This window comes from Antechinus flavipes, chromosome 4 (genome assembly GCF_016432865.1).
Source record: "Antechinus flavipes isolate AdamAnt ecotype Samford, QLD, Australia chromosome 4, AdamAnt_v2, whole genome shotgun sequence".
Taxonomy (NCBI): domain Eukaryota; kingdom Metazoa; phylum Chordata; class Mammalia; order Dasyuromorphia; family Dasyuridae; genus Antechinus; species Antechinus flavipes.
This window is the reverse complement of record NC_067401.1, coordinates 13,422,368-13,443,350: the sequence shown is the minus strand read 5'-3', so window position 1 is coordinate 13,443,350 and position 20,983 is coordinate 13,422,368. Positions and strand designations below refer to the sequence as shown.

Here is a 20,983-nt window from a genome sequence, read left to right as displayed (position 1 = left end):
GCTATGTGACATACTGGGCAAAGCACTTAACCTCCCAAAATGTTTTAAACAGCCTTCTAAGACGAGAAGGTTCCAATCTGCATGGATGGAAGAATCCTCACTTAAGAGTTTTCCTGTACTAGTGAAATCATAAGCTCAGACTCTTTTCACATTTTAGATACCATCCATCTATAGAATCATAGGTCTAGAGTTTTGAATTCTCCTCATTTCACACATGAGGAAACTGTTTTCCCAAAGAACTTGGTTGTAGCAAGAGGATTCTAAATTTGAAATTCATTCGATTCAATTCAATGAAGATTAAATACTATATCCAAGGCCCATGTCAGGAGATAAAGGAGACACAAAGGAAAAATAAGTTTTTCAATGTGTCCTTCCTGGGAAAGTTTACAATATTTTAAAAGCAGATATGGGGGAGCGATGAGTCATGGAAATCAGTAACTACAATCAGAGTTGTGACCCTCCAGAAAGGGGAAGCCACCTTCTTGTCCCTCTCTTTCTCTTTACTCAATTCCAGCCACTTGGTAATTGTACTTCCTCTGAAGAGCTGGTCAGAAAGGGAAGTAATATCAGGGCTTGTTTCAAAAGTCTCTTAAGTCTCCAGTCAAGGGGACGCTTCCTATCAACCCAGTGATGAAGTGTTCCCCTAGGGTCTATTCGTTGAGACTCACTAGTTGATCAAATAAGAAAGGCCAACTGAGAGAGCGCCAGCAAGAAGAGGTAAGCCTTTAAACTTTATTTTTTAGATGGATACTTTACTAAGGATGAAATGCTACCTAATATATGGAGCTTGTTGTTGTTCGGTCACATATGACTCTTCCTGACCCTATTTGGGATTTCCTTGACAAAGATACTGGAATGGTCTGCCATTTCCTTCTCAGCTCATTTTCCAGATGAGGAAACTGAGGCAGAGTGGAGTGACTTGCCCAGGGTCACATAGCAAGTAAGTGACTGAGCCTGGATTTGAATTTAGGAATATAAAGCTTCCTGACTCCAAACCTGACACTATCCACTGCAGCACCACCTAGCTGCCTCCATGGATAGATCACCAAATAACAAAAAAGAAAATCCATGAATCGGGAACCTATCTGTCTTGAATTTTGGTCATAGACTGAAAAGACTAGAAGAGATTTGGTATATCTTATCTAACTACCCTATTCCTTCAAGGGGAAAATAGAGACCCTCAGGGAAAGGAAGCATCTTCTCCAAAGCCACTTCTTTGCTGAAGGATTAATGTAAAGCCATTATAGGTAATTGCATGGAAAAAATAATGATTATTTCTAAATCCCTCCTTGAAGATACAAAACATGTGAAATTCAATTTATTTGTGAAAAATTCAAGCACATTTTCATTTACTCCATGCATTTAATCCAGCAAAATATCTTAAATACATGGTTAATTTTAACAAAGTGAAGAAAAGAGCCCTATTCTATAAATTTGCTAATTGTTCTTCCCCCTTATAAAGATATTGCCCATGTATCCATGTCTCCTAAGTGTCTGATATATCTTACTAATATTAGCATGACATCTGAAGATGACAATGGAGGAAGATCTAAGTTCTAATTGTTTGTCAGAAGATCTAAGTTCTAATTGTTTGTCAAAGTGTTTCCAAGTCCCTTCTCTGGGAGTATTTAAGGGATGCTGACTCCATTTCCCCTTGTTGAAAATCTTCAAGACTAACACCATATAGAATAATAGAATTGAAAAAGCTTACTTGTTCTTTTGACTCTTTGAAAGAGAATTGAGATGAGTATTTTAAAATTCTTGGAATGAAGTCTTTTGAATTTATCTCCTATTCCCAGAAAAGTATTGGATTTGCAGCTCCTTGAAAGATGTACTTTCCCACCTCAACATCAGCCATTTTTATCATTAGAAGGAAGGGAGAAGACTAAGGAGAAAGGAGTTGGATTTATCGGGGAGAAAAGAGGTATAGTTAGATTATCCAGCACTGAATTTACTGGGAGAGTTACTTGATCTCTAAACCTTCGTATTCTCATTCACTAAACTAGAATGAGACCACCAAGGCCTCAAGTGAAGAATGTACTTTATAAGGATATGAATAATTATTATATATTAATAGCTCTATTTATGATATATGGGTAAAGCATCAGGCTTGGAATCAGGAAAACCTAAATTTAAATCTGACCTCAGACACTTACTGTGTGACTCTAACCAAGACTCTTTACCCTGTATGCCTCAGTTTCCTCATCTGTAAAATGATATGGACAAGGAAATAGCAAACCACTCTAATATTTTTTTTGGCCAGGAAAACCCCAAGGGGGGTCATAAAGAGTCAGACATAATCAAACAACAACCAGAACACATTGGAGTCATTATTATGTATTTTTAACTCTCTTCAGGATATGTCTTGTTTTCCCTAAAAGAGTGAATGGGAGAGGGAGGGAATTGGACCCAGCAAGAGAGAATTGGGTTAGACCCACGGAGGACTTTCTTGATTATATATGTTATTAAAGGCCAAAGCAGACTTCCAAGAGTATCTGGGGAAGGATCTCTACCCTCTAGAAACTTCAAAGTGAAAGGTATAATACAGTGATTATTCCTGAATATATTAGAAATTCATTTTCTAATATCCTTTTTTTTACTGGATATTATTTCTAATTTTTCTCTCTCTAATTTCTCACATAGATATCCTTTTTACTGGATATTATCTCTAATTTTTCTCTCTAATTTCTCACATAGATATCCTTTTTACTTGATATTATCTCTAATTTTTAAAAGTCACGAGCTAACAATCACACTGCATGAGCAACAGCGTCAATTTGTATTGATTAGAATGATTATTCAGACAGACTTTCGATCATTCTGATCTTCAAGTTTCAGACTTATTCCCAGAGATTTGAAAAATGAAGGCTAGGAACTTGGGAAGGGAAGTTATAGAGGACTTGTTTGGCTCAACTAATAAATAGCTAGTCACATTTAATAGGACTTTAAGATGCGCAAAGGATTCTCTATATTGTATTGTTTGATCCCCACATGAATAGTTATCGCTTTTGTTGTCCTGTCACTTTGGTCATATCTGACTCGTGATGACCCCATTTGAAGTTTTCTTGGCAAGATCCTAGATTGATTTACCATTTCCTTTTCCAGCTCCTTTTACAGATGAGGAACTGAGGCATACAGGGTTAAGTGACTTGTTGCGGGTCACACAAATAAATGTCTGAGGCCAGATTTGAACTCATAAAGATGATCCTTCCTGCTTCCAAACTCAGGGCTCTATCCACTGTGCCGTCTAGTTACCCCTCACATAAATGATGGGTTGTATAACTCAGTAAAACTTACAATCAACTCAACAAGCATTTATTAAGTGCCCTCTGTATGCCAGGCATTGTACTAGATGACAGAGATACAGATATCTCTGCCCTCAAGGAGCAGAGATAATGTATATACAGAGAATAAAACCAATAATATCTAAAAAATAAAATAATTTGGATGAAAGAGAGGGAAATCAGGAAGGCATTTTTAAAATTTTTATAACTTTTTAAATTAAAACTTTTTATTTTCAAAATATATACATGGATGGTTTTGTACATATACCCTTATAAAACCTTGTGTTCTATTTTTTCCCCTCCCTTCCCCGCATCCCATTCCCTAGATGACAAGTGATTCAATATATGTTAAACATGTGCAATTCAAGAAGGCATTCTTTTGTTGTTGTTGTTGTTGAAGCAAGTGGGGTTAAATGACTTGACCAGGATCACATAGCCAGGAAGGCATTCTTGAAAAGGAAGTATCACTTAAATGGATAGAGCATTGGCCCTGGAATCAGGAGGACCTGAGTTCAAATCCATTCTCAGACACAACACTTAATAGCTGTGTGATCCTGGGCAATTATTCCCAATTGCCTTGCAAAAAAAGGGGGGAGTATAACCTTAGCAGAACTTTGAAGGGAATAAGGGTTTCCAAGAGATGGATGTAAAGAAGGAGAACATTCTGGATATTCTGGATAGATGGAAAATCAGGCATCAGGAAGAGCAAATAGTCCAGTTGGCTGAACCCTAACATATATGAGGGAAAGAAATGGGGAGGGCTTTAAATTTCAACAGGGAGATTTTAAACTTATATTAGAGGCAGTAGGGGTGATACAGACATAGCTAAATTTTAAGAATATCAATTTAGTGAAACATTATTGTGCCATAAGAAACACAGGTGCCATGATGAAAAAGACAGGCTCTCTATGAACTGATGAAGGGCAAAGAGAGCAGAACTAGGAAAATAATTTATCGGTGACAACAGTGTTAAAGAGGAAAATAAACTTGAAAAACTTTTGTAATTTTGATCCATGCGATGACCAACCATAATTTCAAAGCATCAGTGACGAAGCATAAATTTATCATCTTTAAGGTTCATAAAGTCCATTTTTCACTCCTGTTGGAGGCAGGCAGTACAGAGTGTTGATTAAAATATTTTTTAGATATGGCCATTGCAAGGTTTTGCTTGATTATTCATACTTATTATGAGAATTTTCTTTTTTCTTTTTTTCTTTCCATTGGAAAGAGAAGAGATTTTAGCCATTTAAAATGTTTTAAAATTTTTTGGAAAAACTGTTTGAACTCATTTCCTGTTAAGGAAAACAGTTTAGATTTACTTGATTTTTTTTTAAATTAAAAAGCAAAGAATATGGCATGGACATCCAAAGGAAGCTTATGTTGATTTCCACATTCATAATGCGTAAAACAATACAGTAGATATCAGTAGTTATGTATTCAACCAGGAAAAGTTAGCTCAAAGAATCTTGTCAGACTTGCAAAGGAAATATACAAGACAAAAGGACTGCTTTATGGCATTCTAAAAAGAGAAAAAAGGAATTCTAGTTCCCTGAAAATCACAGCTTTCAAGAAGGAAAATCGGTTGTTGTTCAGTCATTTTTCAATGGTGTCTACCTCTTCGTGATTGCATTTGGGATTTTCTTGCAAAGTTACTGAAGTGGTTGACCATTTCCTTGTCCAGCTCATTTTACAGGTGAGGAAACTGAGGCAAACAGGATTAAGTGACTTGCCCAGGACCACACAATTAGTAAAAGCCATATTTGAACTTAGGAAGATGAGTCTTCCTTAATCCAGACTTGACACTCTATCCATTGCATTACCCAAGGAAGTACTAAAAGAAAAATTTCTCCAGTGGATCATTGCAGTTACATTGAGAATGCAAATCTATCACAGGATAAAGTAACCACAGTAAAATAATAATAATAATGATTACTAGTATTTTACTATGTGCCCAGCACTGTGCAAATATTATCTTATTTGATTCTCACAATAACTCTGAAAGGAAGGTGTTATTAATATTATTCCCATTTTACAGTTGAGAAAACTGAGGCAAACAGAGATTAAGTTACTTGCCCGGCATCACACAATTAAGTATCTATAGCTTGTGTAGAACTCAGGTCTTTTTAACTTCTAGCCAGTTCTCTATCTATAGGGCACTTAGTTATCCCAACCTCTTCCAATTCACTTGATTTTATCATTTGTTTTGGCAAAAGGCAGCTATTGTTCTAACAAATTCTAAGAGAAGGTCCTGTATAGTCATTCTTGATACTCCTGCACTAACATTAAACTAGTATTCAATAAACATTTATTAAGTACCTACTGTGTACTAGACACAGTGTTGGGGATACAAATATGGAAAACACATTCCCTCCCCTCAAGGACTCTACATTCTAGGGCCATCTCCAGGAATCCTGATCCATGTCTGGCCATTGGACCCAACTATCTCTGGAGGGGAAAGTAAGGCTGGTGACCTTGCCCAGCCTTCCCTCACTAAAATCCAATTCACTTGCGTTTATGGCATTCCCAACCCGATGTCATGTTCCTTTTCAAGAACTGACAAACAACAAAGGGGAGACAATTCACAAAAGGCGACCAGGATGGGGTACGCCAGAGATGGCTCTCTGTTTGTCAAGTTAACACCAGAATAGCTGATGGGACATGAACTTTCATAATTAGATCTTAGCAAAGGCATTTACTTAGATGAGCCTGGTAAAAAGCCCAGACATTTCCCATTAACCAATGAGCTCGGCGTTCAGTGGTTACGATAGTTTCCTGTAGGATACAGATAGATCCAAGACAATTTTCAACTCTTGGACCTGCAGGCTCTGGAAGTTCTTTATCTGGTTAGAAAGTCTTCAGGGAATTGTTCCCTTTGGGTCCAGCTATGTGGGATGTTCTGCTGGGTTCCCGGGGTCTGACCTTTTCAGCAGCTAGCTTCTAGCCCCCACTCTTCAAAGCTCAGTGACCACCTTTCTGTATCCACATCGAGCTGGTCCATCTTTGATGTCACAGTCATGGGGAAGGGTCAGAGAAAGGAGTTGCTGTCTCATTTTACAGAAGGGCACTGAGGCTCGGAACATTTAGGTGATTTGTCAGAAAGTTCTATTGGCACAGAGCTGAGTACTCTAATATTATTTCAAATTGATGAGTGGGAGGACTTTGCAGAAAAGGATGTTTCGGGTTTAACCTCAAAGCCCATTTACTCTAGGTTGGAGAAGTGACAGGCCTAAGGTCACATATGTAGGAAATAACAAAACAGAATTTGAACTCAGATCTCATATTTGGAACTGATTTTTCCTTTTACAAATGAGAAAATCAATGCTGAGAAGTTAAGTGATTTCCCACAGTCACACAATTAACAACTAGAAAAGACAAGTCAAAAAGTTTTGAGTTCGATAGGAATCCAAATCTCTATTTTTACAGATGAAGAAACCTGTGGAAAAGTTCTTAGCTAAGGTCACTCAGCCAGTAATAATCAGAGGCGCTGCCCTGACATGTGGGTGCTTTCTATTGGGCCACTCCAGCCTCCATCATCTCCAAGATGGCTTCTAGCTCCATAATTCGGTGACTGTGTCATTTAATAAGTCATTTAACTCTGTTTGTCTCATCTGTAAAATGAGCTGAAGAAGGATATGGCCTACTACTCCAGTGCCTTTGCCAAGGAAACCCTAAATGGGGTTACCAAGATCCAACATGACTGAAAAATAACCGAATGACAATAAAACATGAAAAGAGCTCAGACTCTGGAGTGGAGTCTCTGGGTTCAAATCCTGCTGCTGGGCAAGTCCCTTTCCTTTCCTGAATCTATTTTCCTCTTCTATAAAATAAGCAAGTAGGACTGGAAGACCTCTAAGATTCCTTCCAATTCTAAATTTATGACCCTGATCCTAAAATACTTATTTGGAGCAGAAGTTTTGAAAAGTAAAACTGTCCAGAAGACCAGAGGGCATCAAAGATAGCATCAGTTTTTTTTTCCTTCTAAGGCCAACTGTAAATTTAAAAAGAGACACAAACTACAATGTGAGGTTCAAAAGTCTAGCAGGGACTTAAGAGACCATCTAGTTCAACTTCTTTTTTTTTACAGAGAAGGAAACTGAGGTCCAGAGAGGGCTAGTGACTTCTTGTTACTCAGTCACATCCAACTCCTCATGACCCTATTTGCCATTTCCTTCTCCAACTTATTTTACAGATGAGGAAACTGAGGTAGACAGAGTAAGGTGACTTGACAAGGATCATACAACTATCTGAGATCAGATTTGAACTTTGGAATTCCAGACCCAGCATATCTAGAATCAGAAGGGATCATCTATCTGATCCCTATTTTATTTTATTTGAACAATTGAACCACTTTATCAACAAGGCCAACAGATTATTAAAAAGAATGGTAATTTGGCCATTTCTTTTAGACCATACATAAACACTTTAATAAGAGTTTCTTGAGATTAATGAGGAGAGACAACATGAAAGGCAAAAAATGGAAAAATGGATGACAAAAATCCATTACAAAAATGGTAACATTGACAAAATCAAAGAAGGCAGATCCCTCTGATGACTAGACCTTAGAGATAAAAGACGCAAAGGGAAAAAGTAGATGTCTTTTTTCCTCTACATACATCTGATATATGCTCCCTGTTTTAAAAAGGAAACAGAAATAAATGTGTTGAAGGTCACAGATAAGCATCAAAGGGAGGAACGAGTCAGTGCACTTTCCACTGGTCAGTGTATTATTTCAGCAAAGGATGGCCTCCCTACTTGAAGAGTGCTCATTCTGACATAAATGCTTTAGAATTATTGTCTTATTTGATCCTCAGGTGCTTTTATTATCTCCATTTTACAGTTGAAGTAACTGAGGCAGACACTTATAAAATAACTTGCCCAGGATCACTCAACTATTATGTGTCTGAGACTAGATTTGAAATCAATCTTCCTGATTCCAGTCCTAGAACCAATTCAAAATGAAATGAACAGAGCCAGGAATATTAAACGTTTTTTAAAATTATAACTTTTTATTGACAGAACCCATGCCTGGGTAATTTTTTACAACATTATCCCTTGTACTCCTGTTCCGATTTTTCTCCGACCTCCCATCACTCCCTCCCCCAGATGGCAATCAGTCCTATACATGTTAAATAAGGAACATTAAACTTAATGACTAAAGCAATGTAAATGGATAGAACAACAGTAAAAAAAAAAAAAAAAAGGATCCACCAAAAAAACAAAACAAAAACAAAAACAAAAACAAAAAAACCAACCACACCAGAATGTTGCATCATAATCCAGGACAAATATGGCCCCAGATAGGCAAGATGAGAAGATTCCTCCTCTACTCTTTTGCAGAGACTGGAATCTATGAGTGTGGAATATGGAATCTAATGTCTTTGTAATCATCAATTTTGCTTATTTTTTCTCTTCATTTTTTCCCTTTTGAATTGCTTTGTCATAAAGGATAGCTTTCTGAAACAGGGAAGGAGGAGGGATACAAAGGGAAATCTAGGTGATATGAAAACAAAATCAACAAAAGTCTATTTTCTTAAGGATCAGTGGTTAGTTATGTTGAAATTCTGTTTATTCAGACAGGATGTGTTGGTTGTAGTCTTTACTCAAGCATAACCTGATTTAGAAATAGCTTATCTTCCTTTTCTGTACCAGAGTTCTGTCTGAATTTAGCCATTGGTCAAGTTGTTGATCTCCCAGGGCATGATTTTAGGGGGCGCATGGAAAGACTCATTACCCCTCACAGCCTTTTTTTTAATAGCCAAGGAGGGTCTGAAATTCAGCCATTCTTTAGTATGAAGCTCTGATTGTTATTAAAATATAAATCTCTTTAGATGGGACATTTAAGCATTTAAGTTTATTTTTAGATAGTTTTAATTATGAAAACCCCCCTCCCACCATGTATTAAAAGAAACATTAAATTAAATAAAAATGGATCATGAAAACTTTTCCTCAGCTTATTTAATTATGATTTCTTGCAAGAGTCTCCAGTTCCAAAGACTCTTCTCATTTAGACTAAAGTCAGTGGTTGAGATTGATCAATCATATTGTTGACTTAAAATGGGAAAGGGTTAACATCATTGAATAAATCAATCGACTCCACCCTTATAATGTACAGAAAAAATATAAGAAGAATAAATGCAAATAAGCCTAGGGAGTTTAGGGAGGAAAGGGAGTTGGGGAAAAGAGTTAGGGAGGAAAGGTATTAGCAGTTGGGGAATGAGGAAAGGCTCCATGTGGAAGGTTAAGTTGGAGCTACATCTTGAGGAATAGAATTCTCTGAGGTGGAAATGAAGAGGGCAGGTATTCTAGGCATGGGGGAAAGCTGAAAAGGTGGGAATTTGAGTGTTTTGTGAGAGAAACAGAGAGAAGTTCAGGTTGGTTGATCATGAATGAAAAAGGGGGCAGTAATGTAGAGTTAGGCTGAAAATACAAGTTGGGACCAGGTTGCAAAGGAAAAAGGAAACCACCCTCCTGTTAGGCTCCAGTTAACAACTTAATGAAGAGCAAGACACAAGGTAATTATTCTTCCCCCTCTTCCTCTTCTCACTCCCGGTACATCTTCCAACCTCAGCTTTTGGTTTTTTTCTCAGGTTTATGTTACAATGTCCTGGTGGCTGGAGAATTTCTGGATCCTCTTGGCTGGAATAATAATCCTTGTTTCAGGAACGCTTGCCCTAGTAATGTACTGTATCTGTAAGAGACTGCTTAGACAAGGTAATTAATAGTCCAACTGGTGGGGGGTGCGGTTGGGTAGGAGTGAGAATTTGCTTTCTATTGGAGGAATAACATCTCCATGAACAGTGATGGTTTTTAACTTTGGGACTGACTTTTAATTTTGCATTAATAATACTTCTGAGTCCATAGAGAGACAAATTAAAACCTAGGGAGACAGAGGTTCTGGAAAATTAATGGTCAATTTATTAATGAGACTAACTGACAATAAATCAATCAATGATCAGTGATTTCTCTTGGCAACCAAAGATGCCAAGGGAAAGCCTGAAATGCCCTACATTCCTCCCTTCACTTCACTGAGAAGTGAAAACCAACCCTGATTGGTGGACATTAAATGAGGAATTGGGTTCAAAGTCTTCAATTCCTCCTGCTGAGGATGTGGCTTGATTGTAATGGGCTGAGGCTTGAGTTGATGCACTGAGGTCCCAAGCACATGAGGCTAAATAGTAATTGGACCATACTCTATTAATATATAAGCTTGGAGAAAGAATGACCCCCGCCCACTCTTTGTGCAAGTCCTGATGTGTTGTATAGGAAATGACGATTTTGGTGGGTGGAGGCAGGGGAGTGGAAAAGGAAGGGGAAGGAGAGACTGATTGCATTGCTATTGGGGCGGCTTTTCAGCTCAGATCCCCCTCTGTTAGCTGGCTTCCTGTCGCAGCTGCCCATATTGCTATCGCAATCTTTCTTGCCCATATTGCTATCGCAATCCTTATTCATCTCTTCACTTCAATAAAGATGGAAGATTTTCCCCTTAACCTGAATTCCTGACTCCTGCGATCATTACACTTGATTATGAGACTCAATAGTTTGAAGGTATCTGGGCAGGGAAAGCCACCTTCATCTGGACCTTTCTGGCTAGTTTTCTCCTTCAGGAATTGGGTTGTCCTGAATTCTAATGGAGAGCAAGAGGTTCTTCTCTCAGGCAAAGACTTAACCTAGATTTTATATATACTCTAAGCAAAAATTTGGTCTCCCAGGTGGGTGGGGTCTTGTTCAACTAACAAGCCTTGAGGTTTAGGAGCAAATCTCATCACTCAGCCAGAGGCTGATTGACCTTTTTCTGGAGATGGGTTTTAACAGAAAGAAAAGGGGAAAAGAATGGATCACAAATTAATAATTAGTTATTAATAGTATATTAATAGCATGAGGCACTAGCTAAGGCTGCATGAAGTCAAACCAATTCATCAAAAAATAAAAAATAAAAAGACTTTGTCATCCTGATTGCTTTGTTCTCCATTTTGAACCTGTTAATTGATTGAATTCAGCAGTTTAGATGAATATGAAGATGTGGCAAAAGCATGAAAAGACTCATATAAACTGAGATGGTATAAAGCAAGCAAAGATCTTGATGATGTAAATTAGAAAAAGAACAAACAGATTTTAAGTAATTTGGATCAAGAGAGGAAATGAGAAGTGGGGGACTATGGGTACGGAATACCATATGTCTCCCTTTTGAGAATGAAGTTTCTTAGTTTCTTCAAAATCTTTCTCCACATGACTTGGCATTTTCTGTAGCTTCTTCCTGTAATTGTGAGTGACCTCTTCTATAGGAGAGAATTTGTGAGAGTCATGCTCTGGCATTTGGCAGCAAGCTAAACAGAGCAATATCTGGTTCTCCTCACAAAAGTGCTGGAGGACTTCCTTGTGAGTAGGACATCTTGGTCCTTCAGAACTCTGCAAACTGTGGGACCTGAGCTGCTTATCAATGTCATTTAGCTTTTCCAGTCTCCCATTGAATGCTGGGAATTCTCTGAGTTGGGAAATTTGCTTGCATTTAGGGCAAGAGGAAGGTATGCTTCCAAGTCTCCAGCTCTTAGAGAGACATTCTAAGCTGTCCACAATCCATGATGACTGATTGAGAAAAGTAGTTCTGACAAATGATACAGGCAATTTCATTCTGCATTTTCTGGATTGTATCCGTATCAGTAGCCAATGTGTGAGCTCTTTGTTTAAAAAAATAATTGCAGTAGAAGAGTATTATTTAGAAGCAGCTGTGACACAAAAACAAATATTAAAAAAAGAATCGAGTAATTAAAAAAAGAAACTGGCTGTTTCGGTATTGCATAAGTGAAGTCAAATATAGGAAAATATGATTCATTTCAGATTATCTTTAAATGGATTTTTCCATCTTGTGATTTATCTAGTTTATTTTTTACCTTTGAATGATTTCTATGATATATTTGATTTAAATAACAATTTTAGTAGTGATTTATTTATTTATTGTACATTTTAAATGAGCAAATGCAGATAACAAACAAGATGAATTAGAGATTCTAATGCAAGAAGGCAAATTTGATCAATTTGAGCTTTGGTGGGATGGGACCCATGCTAAAATAAGGTAAGTGATGGGTAAAAGCATACATAACTAGGGTAGTGTGAGTGAATTTTTGTCCCTGTGTGCCAATTTTAGAAGATACTTAGAGGGCCATGATGCTGATTGAAGATACTTAGAGGGCAATGATGCTGATTGCAATCCTTCCACAGAAATAACTGCTCTAAGTATCTAGTTGACAAGAGTGAATGGTTAAAATTGACGGCTGCAAGATGGGGGCCCATCCTGCTTTGTTCTTCTTCCCCTAAAGTCCTCTACCCATAAGTGACCTTACATTGGTGTCCCAAGTTCTCTGATTCTCTCTGCAAAGAAATTATGTTTTATCCTTTCTCCCCAGCTCAGCTGATGGTGTTCTCTGTGCCATTCAACTAAACTATAACATGGCACATGCTCCTGGCACAAAAGTTCTTGTTTTATGACTCCATAATTAGGGGAAGAACATTTAGGAACCAGATTGGAGAAGTAGAAGTCTTAGCAGGAACATAACTTCCTTTAGTTAATTTAATGGCTAACATATAAAAGACATACAGTTTGGTCCCAGTGGGCTATACTAGAATTAGCAGGTACAGATTAAAAATCTCAACTCAAAATAAGGAAACATTTTCTAATCTGAACTAAAGATTTTATAATTTTATATAATATATATGTATATATATATATATAAATTTATATATAATTTTATAATTAAAGATTTGACTTGTGCTTTAAGGTCTGCAAAATGGAGCTAGGTGTGCTGTTATTATTCCCACTTTATAGATGAGGAAATGAAGGCAGGATGAGGGTAAGTAACCTGACTAGAGTTACACAGCTATGAAGTGTCTGAGGTCAGATTTGAACTCACAAAATTGAATCTTTTTGACTTCAGAGAAGAAATGGCCTATCTCAGCACCTGCAGCTTAGGATTTTGGACCTTCCCAATCTTCTTAAACTTTTCCATCTTTATTTTTTAAGAATTTCATGAATTTCAAAATAATTATCTTTATTTTTCTTTATAAATAAATAAAAAATGTTTTTGATTTTTTTAAGGCAAGAACTGGGAAATCTCTAAGTCTCTGAAGTATAATCAAAAAGATGAACAAACATATGAGTAAGTTTTTTTTTTCTAAAGTAGACGCTAAAACTCTATGCTTTTGAATGTTAGGGATTGTTTACCTCCCCCCGCTTCTCCCATAGAGACTTTATATTAATGATTGTTATGCTATATAGAGAGATGGGTGGTTAGAGTTCACATAGTCTTCTGCTTTTGCATCTTAAAAATTATTTGCCTGCTCCCACTATAGCCCTTAGAGTGGCAAGGTGGTGCCATAGTGCACAGTCAGGAAGCCTCATCTTCTTCACTTACTAGCTGTGTGGCCCTGTGCAAGTCACTTAACCCTGTTTGCCTCAGTTTCCCCATCTGTAGTATTTATTAGAAAATGACAAACCTCTCCAGTGTCTTTACCAAGAAAATTCCAAATGGGGTCATGGAGAGTTGGACATGACTGAAATAATTAAACCACAACAAAGAATATAGTTTGGTGTTTAGAATCATAGTGAGAAAATTGGTCATCTAATTATAGGGAGGCCACCTAGTCTAATCCCCTCATTCTGTGGAGGAGAAAAGAACAAAGAAATTAAATAATTTGCCAAAGGTCACAAAGATATTTGTTTTTTGTTTGTTTGTTTGTTTTTTGTTTTTTAGACTTCTTTTTTTATTTTATTTTATTTTTTTTGCTGAGGCAATTGGGGTTAAGTGACTTGCCCAGGGTCACACAGCTAGACAGTGTCTGAGACCAGATTTGAACTCTGGTTCTCCTGACTTCAGGGCTGGTGCTCTATCCACTGCACCACCTAGCTGCCCCTCACAAAGATATTTGAAGGGGAAAGGGATCAAGAACTTATTAAGCGTCTACTATGTACCAGGCACTTGACAAATATCTCACTTGACATTCGAAACAACCCTATGAGGTAGATATCATTATCTCCATTTTACAATTCAGGAAACTGAGGCAAACATAAGTGACTTGCTTAACTGCTCAAGCCAAGCGTATGAACTCAACCTCATTGTACCAAAAAATAGTCATTCTTCTTATCAACTAAGTTAATTCTCCTGCTGGAGGAAAAGACCCTAGAAATCTCTTGCTGCACTTGTGCTCACATTTACCTGATTTAAAAATTTTACAAGATGTTCTCTATCTAATTAATTTTGATCAAGTCTCTAAATGCATATCTCTATTTTTCCCTCATGCCTCAGATTTAGGCTACATATACATGCCTGCATTATCGATCTTCAAACTATTGTATTAAACATAACAAGAATATATTTTTCATTCATACTTTGTGAATGTTGACTAATACTTTATCAAGAGAATTATCTTTTCCCTTTCTGATTTTAGAAAGCCAGTGGCATTCTTAACTATGGTTTTATGTTTTGAATCTAACTGAGAAACCTATACCAATTCTATAATAAAAATAAATGGGAAAACAGGATTCTATATACCGAAAGTTATTAGAGCCAATTTGTCAAGGAAGCTGTCTACGAGGCAAAAGTAGATCTGTGTTATTGGTCTTTTCTGAGGAAAGTCATTTTGAGCAGGAAGGGGATTGCTGACACTTTGGGAGATGGAGATCTTTATATTTGTATTTTCTAAGGTACCATAGTTGCAGGAGGACACAGATTTAGAGCTGGAACTATAAATTCAGTCATTATCTCATCACTTTCTATGTAAGATGACCATTGAAATTATATTTGAAGGATTAGTTCCAACAGATATTCAGAATTTAATAGGGAGAAGAAAAGGATCATTTTAAAAGTCACTCAGTTGTTGAATTTTCAACCAGGGTTGCACTGGAGCCAGCTCTAACCAGCTCAGGAGGGCCAAGCGTGAATACCAGAGCTTGATTTATTGTTTTGTTGATTTAGATTGAAAGTAACAGAGAAAATGTGAATTCTGTAGAGTTGATTGTTAAACATTTACCAGCAAATTACTATTTTCAACCATGTACATTTTCAGTAGTTTTTCTTTAAATTCATTGATGAGAAATAAAACAATAACCAGCAGCCATGTGTATTTTTAGGAATGTCATCGATGAAACATTCGTGTCTTTACCCCCTCTGCCTCCTAGAAATATTCCAGTTTTGGCAAATACATTTAATCACGGTAAGCATGGCGTATTAACGCTAGTTTCATTTAGGTTGGGATAACTAATTCATCTAGAATTTGCAGCTTAATGGGCTTTATTACGTAAGGATGAAAACTAGTTAGATCAATAATCATTTATTAAGCACTTATGATGTGCCAGGGCTACACAAAGGGATGGTTCTTTCTCCTTGGGAAGCCACAAATGACTGTGTACAAACATCGACAGACGTTGGAGAAAAACTAAGAGAGCGGCCATTAAGGTTAAGGAGCCTGGGGTAGGCTTTATGCATAAAGGGGCTTTTAGCTTCTCAGCTGGGAAGCTGAAGAAATCTGGGAGAAGATGCTCCCTTCTCTCTGGGCATTTGTGACCCTGATCTCTCCTGATTCTCCTTTTCAAATCATGAGTGGGAACCTTCCTCAGTTCAAACTTTTGTCTCATCTTACACCTGAACTACTACAGTAGCTTTCTGATTCAGTCTGCCCCACATCCTTCTCCCCATCACCTATTATTAACCTGCTCCCCTTTAAGACTCCTTTCAAATCCCATCTTCTCTAGGGGCAGCTAGATGTCCCATGGACAAAACACTGGACTTGGGAATTAGTACAGACCTGAGTTCAAATATAGTCTCAGACACTGTGTGATCCCAGGCAAGCCATTTGACCTTTTTCTCCCTCAGTTTCCCCCTCTGTAAATGAGGATAATAATAATAGCACCTACCTTCCAGAGTTTTAGGATCACAAATGAGATAATTGTAAAATGCTTAGCATAGTGCCTGGCACAAAGTAGGTGCTCTATAAATGTCAGCTAGGATGATGATTCAGCTACACACTGTCCAAAAATGGAATTAAAAGATGGATTTCAGAGTCTGTAGTTTACATTGTCCAATTTGCTTTCATCTAATTCTCTCTCTCTCAGAAAGCTGCCATATTCTCCCTCTTGTTCCTTCCCCAGTAACCATTCTTGTCTTTTCTGCCCACGTTTTTATTCCTTTTTAAAATTTATATTTTTTTATTAACAAAACATATGCATGGGTAATTTTTCAACACTGACCCTTGCAAAAACTTCTGTTCCAAATTTTTCCCTCCTTCCCTCCATCCCCTCCCTTAGATGGCAGGTGGTCCCATACATATTAAACATATTAAAGTATATGTTAAATACAATCTATGTATACATATCCATACAGTTATCTTGGTGCACAAGAAATATTGGATTTAGAAAGAAGGTAAAAACTTGGGAAGAAAAACCAAAAAATGCAAGCAAAGAACAACAAAAAGAGTGGAAATTCTGTGTTGTAGTCCACATTCATTTCCCAATGTTTTTTCGCTGGGTGTAGCTGGTTCTGTTCATCACTGATCAATTGGAACTGATTTGAATCAATTGTCGAAGAGAGCCACTTCTATCAGAATTGATCCTCATATACCACGTTTTTATTCTAATAAAACATTGTTGACAATCTTGATGGGATGTAAAAAGGACAAATGGGATTGCTCCTATTTTCTCATGAAAACCAGGATTTGGCTTAATTGATAAATACTTTTCAGGTATTTACTCTGCTGTGTGTTGGGTGATTTATTGAGTTGGCTCAACTGCCTACAATTTGACAATCTAAGTGGTGGTGATAAAATCCTTTATTTTACCCTTTTTTCCTGGGTCCAGGGCAACTTGATGTAATTGAGCTATAAGATGATGAGCTAGAAGTATCTTTGCCTGCGGGCTCACATACAGACACATACATAAATACCTACACATGTTTTATATATATATGCCTAAATTTGACTTGTAAAATGGGGATCAAAATGCTGATCTCACTAGAAGAGCAAAAATCACTGAAATAAACTCTAGTTTGCATAAGTCTTACTTCATGGTCAGGAAGGTAAATTTGGACATCAGATATGACACCTAAGGATATTTTTTCTGTTTTAAAGCTCTACAGGAAAGCGAAAGCCAGCAACCTTATTCAACTGTAATGAAAAAGGGAGTTTCTGTTCCTGATCACATTGAGCCTATCTCAGATTATGATGATGTTGACATCTCCATATATAGGAATTAATCATTCTGAAACTCACTTCTGCAAGCTTGAAAAATTTAGTAACCATAAACATGGGTAGAAGTGCTTTTATTAAACATTATAAGATAAATATTTTCTAAATTTATCAACATCCAAGATGACCAACAGGAGGAGAAAGGAATTGCTACAGGAAGGAATCACACAGTCTTCTTCTCTGGAGGGAACCCAGTGGGGGGCCATGAAAAATGCACAGTGGTCTTGGACACAGGGGACCTGGCTCCATTGCTGCCTCTGATGCAAATGATCTGAGTGATTGTGGTTAAGTCCTTTCCCCAACCTGGGCTGCAGCTTCCTCATCTGAAAAATGACAAGATTGGACTCAATGGCCTCTAAGCGTCGTTGTTCCAGACCTATGTTTCTGTGATTGATAATGAGTACTGAATCTAGAGTCAGGGAGATCAATTTTTCTGAATTCAAATGTGACCCCAGATACTAGCTGTGATCTTGGGTGAATAAATTAACCCTGTGTGCCTCAATTCCTTCATCTGTAAAATGAGCTAGAGAAGGACACGGCAAACGACTCCACTCTCTTTGTCAAGAAAACCCCAAATGAGGTCAGAAAGAGTTGGACATAACTAAGATGACCAAGTAATGGCCTCAGCACTAACTTAATCTATTTTGTAATTTCTTTGTAAGTATTCTCCCTTTTTTAGTCATCTGCATACAATGTTAAAAGTATAGATTGCAGGGCTTTTCGTTAAAATTCTAGAGACCGTTCATCCTATATCCTGGGAAACTTTGTAAGCGTTATGGTAGTTGATAGGACAATGGTCATACCTACATGTTTCGTCTCAACTTGGAGACCAGCTCCTTAAGCGATAAAAGACCTTTTCTTGGGAAATTTTTTATTCCACTCTTGGTCCCCATTCCTTAAGTAATAGTCACTGTTGATTGACACAATGATAAGACCTCGGTAAGATTTTTCCTTTATGATTACACAATGCTGGCTGTAATTATGGTACTCTAAAAGAGCAATTAGAGCCAATTAGCTGTCAGAAGTGACAGCTCAATTGGCAAATCATGAAAAATCTAGCCGGGGGACTAGCTGGGAAAAGCTATGGGTCATAATGGAAAAGAAATGGATGGATCTGCTCAACTTATTGTGAAATGAGATTCTCTTTAGTTCTTTGCTCCACCCTGTTACTCAAACAGTGCTGAAGATAATGAATATGGGGTTCTTTTTAATTCTTTGGTCCACCCCTTATCTAAATATAGTGCTGAAGAGAAATGATATTTTCTTTACTTCTTTGGTCCCAGTCTTCAAAAACCGGGATACTTGGGAGTGCCTGCCATATGTAAAGCACTTTGGGGGAAGGAAAGCCCCTGCCTTCACAGCATTTCCTGTCTAAGGTGTTAGCAGTGAGATGAGGATCCAGGGAAACATTTAATTTCAAATCCTGCTTCAAACGCCACTTCCACGACCTGACTACGTTGTTGAGCATCCTTGGATCCATTCCCAACATCTGCCTTGGAAGGACCCTGCACTTGCATCTAGCTCCAGATCTAGGATCCCAAATGTTCAGAGAAAGGCAGATTCCTTTTTAGTGGAGGATCATGTGAAGAAATTGAAGGGGACAGCAAGTGGGAATTGAGAGGACCTCAATGACTCCATTTTGTAACCAGTCAATTGTGGAAACTGGGAGAAAACTTTGCCTTTTTTGAGCCTAGTTCTGGAAGTTGGACCACCTCCACCTCTTATTTAAGAGACCCTTAACCAAGGATGTAACTTATGCAGATCAGAAACCAGTTGGATCCAGAGCAAAATCACATCTTCTCTGAAAACTGGTCCAGTACTCATGAGTTATTGCTTCCATTTTCCTTTGATTGCTACTGACACTTGGAGGAATGGGATATTTCAGGAAACTATATCCGTTTGTTCTTCCCCTCCCAATTCTCAAGTCCCTAATCTCTCCAATTAAGAAATCAAATCACCTAGTATTGTTTTATTTCCTTTTAGATGATTTTTTAATGTATAAAAATGTTTCCCCCTGTATATAGGGTCCAACCCTAAGCTAAGACTTTTTTAGGTAATTGGCACACATCATTTAACAAACCAAAATACTTGGAAGCTCAAACCTGTTCCTTTAGTGATTTCATGGCAGGCTGCAGAAAAGTGGAAGCATTGGAGCTGGGCAGTGACAAATGGATTGGACAGTGGAGATTTAGAGAAAGGGCATTCTAGGCAGTAGAAACGAGAGCAAAGGTGTGGAGACAGGAAGGGGCTTCAGATTATAAGGCAACTGAAGGAATAGTGGGAAGCAAAGCTGAAAAAGGAGCTTCAGGGCCAAATATCAAGAGTGCCTTGAATTCCAAGTAAAAAAATCTGGACTTTAATAGAAAATGTGGAAGTACTAAAGGCTTCTAAACAGAGGGGTTACAAAGCCCTGTAGGCTCCAGAAACATTAAGCTGGAAACAGCATGATGATCTGATGTTATAGTTTAAGCCAGAGAGGAAATTATTTCAACAGTTTAGTTCTGTGAAGAAAAGAATCATATATCTTTTCTTTGGGGTTAAGGATATTCAGCATAGTCACTCAAATATGGTTTTTTGAATAAATGAATACTGGGAAAATGAAGACCTGAACTAGGATGGTGACAGAGGGAATGGAGAGAAGGGAAGAGTTACAGGAGATGTCACAGAGCTATAAGCAATGGAACATCGCAGCCGGGTGTACATAGGGGATAGGGACAATGTGGGGAGGAAGAGGATGAGTCCACCTTTGAATATGTAGAAGCTAAGGCAGTGGAGAAGGCATTGTCATAGACACAATGCGGATCTGAAACGAAGGGTCTGAAACAGCTGGTGATAGACATGAGATTTCCCACATCTCTATTTTAATTTTAAGAATAAAATTTATATCTGGCACATAGAAGGTACTTAATATTTGATTGAAGTCATCTCTATCTTAACCTAATTTTAAGAATAAAATTCATGTCTGGCACATAGAAGGTACTTAATATTTGATTGAAGTCATCTCTATCTTAACCTAATTTTAAGAATAAAATTCATGTCTGGCACATAGAAGGTACTTAATATTTGATTAACTGACTTCAATTTATTCACATTTATCCATAACAATCAGCATTTATGTGACACTTTTTAAGTTTTGCAAAGTGTTTTATGTTATGTTCTCATTTGATCGTTACATGTTATCACATTTGAGCCTCACAAATATCCTGAAATATAGGTGTTAGCATTTTCCTAATTGTACAGACAAGGAAACTGAAGCTGAGAGCAAAAGTCGTTCTTTTTTCACTATGTGTATATGTGTGTGTGTATGTGTGTGTATGAGATATGTGTACATTCGTCTGTTTATATGTACACACACATGAATTGAGCTATAGTTTTAAGCTATATGTACTGATAGTTTGTTTCTGATTAGTTACATATGACAATATTTAAGACAGTTATAAAGGCAGTAGGGAAAAAGAAAAATCTAGCTC

General features: G+C 37.4%; 1 long non-coding RNA gene across 2 annotated transcripts; it reads left to right on the top strand.

The window, feature by feature from the left end:
• Positions 1–594: 594 nt before the first annotated feature.
• On the top strand, positions 595–20,412 carry LOC127558619 (uncharacterized). 2 transcript variants are annotated; one of them, XR_007952946.1, is made up of 5 exons: positions 595–717; positions 9,872–9,995; positions 13,375–13,435; positions 15,406–15,488; positions 17,397–20,412. It is a non-coding gene; the product is annotated as an uncharacterized LOC127558619 (long non-coding RNA). The 2 variants fall into 2 exon arrangements; XR_007952945.1 differs by lacking the exon at positions 595–717 and adding an exon at positions 1,623–1,924.
• Positions 20,413–20,983: the final 571 nt, after the last annotated feature.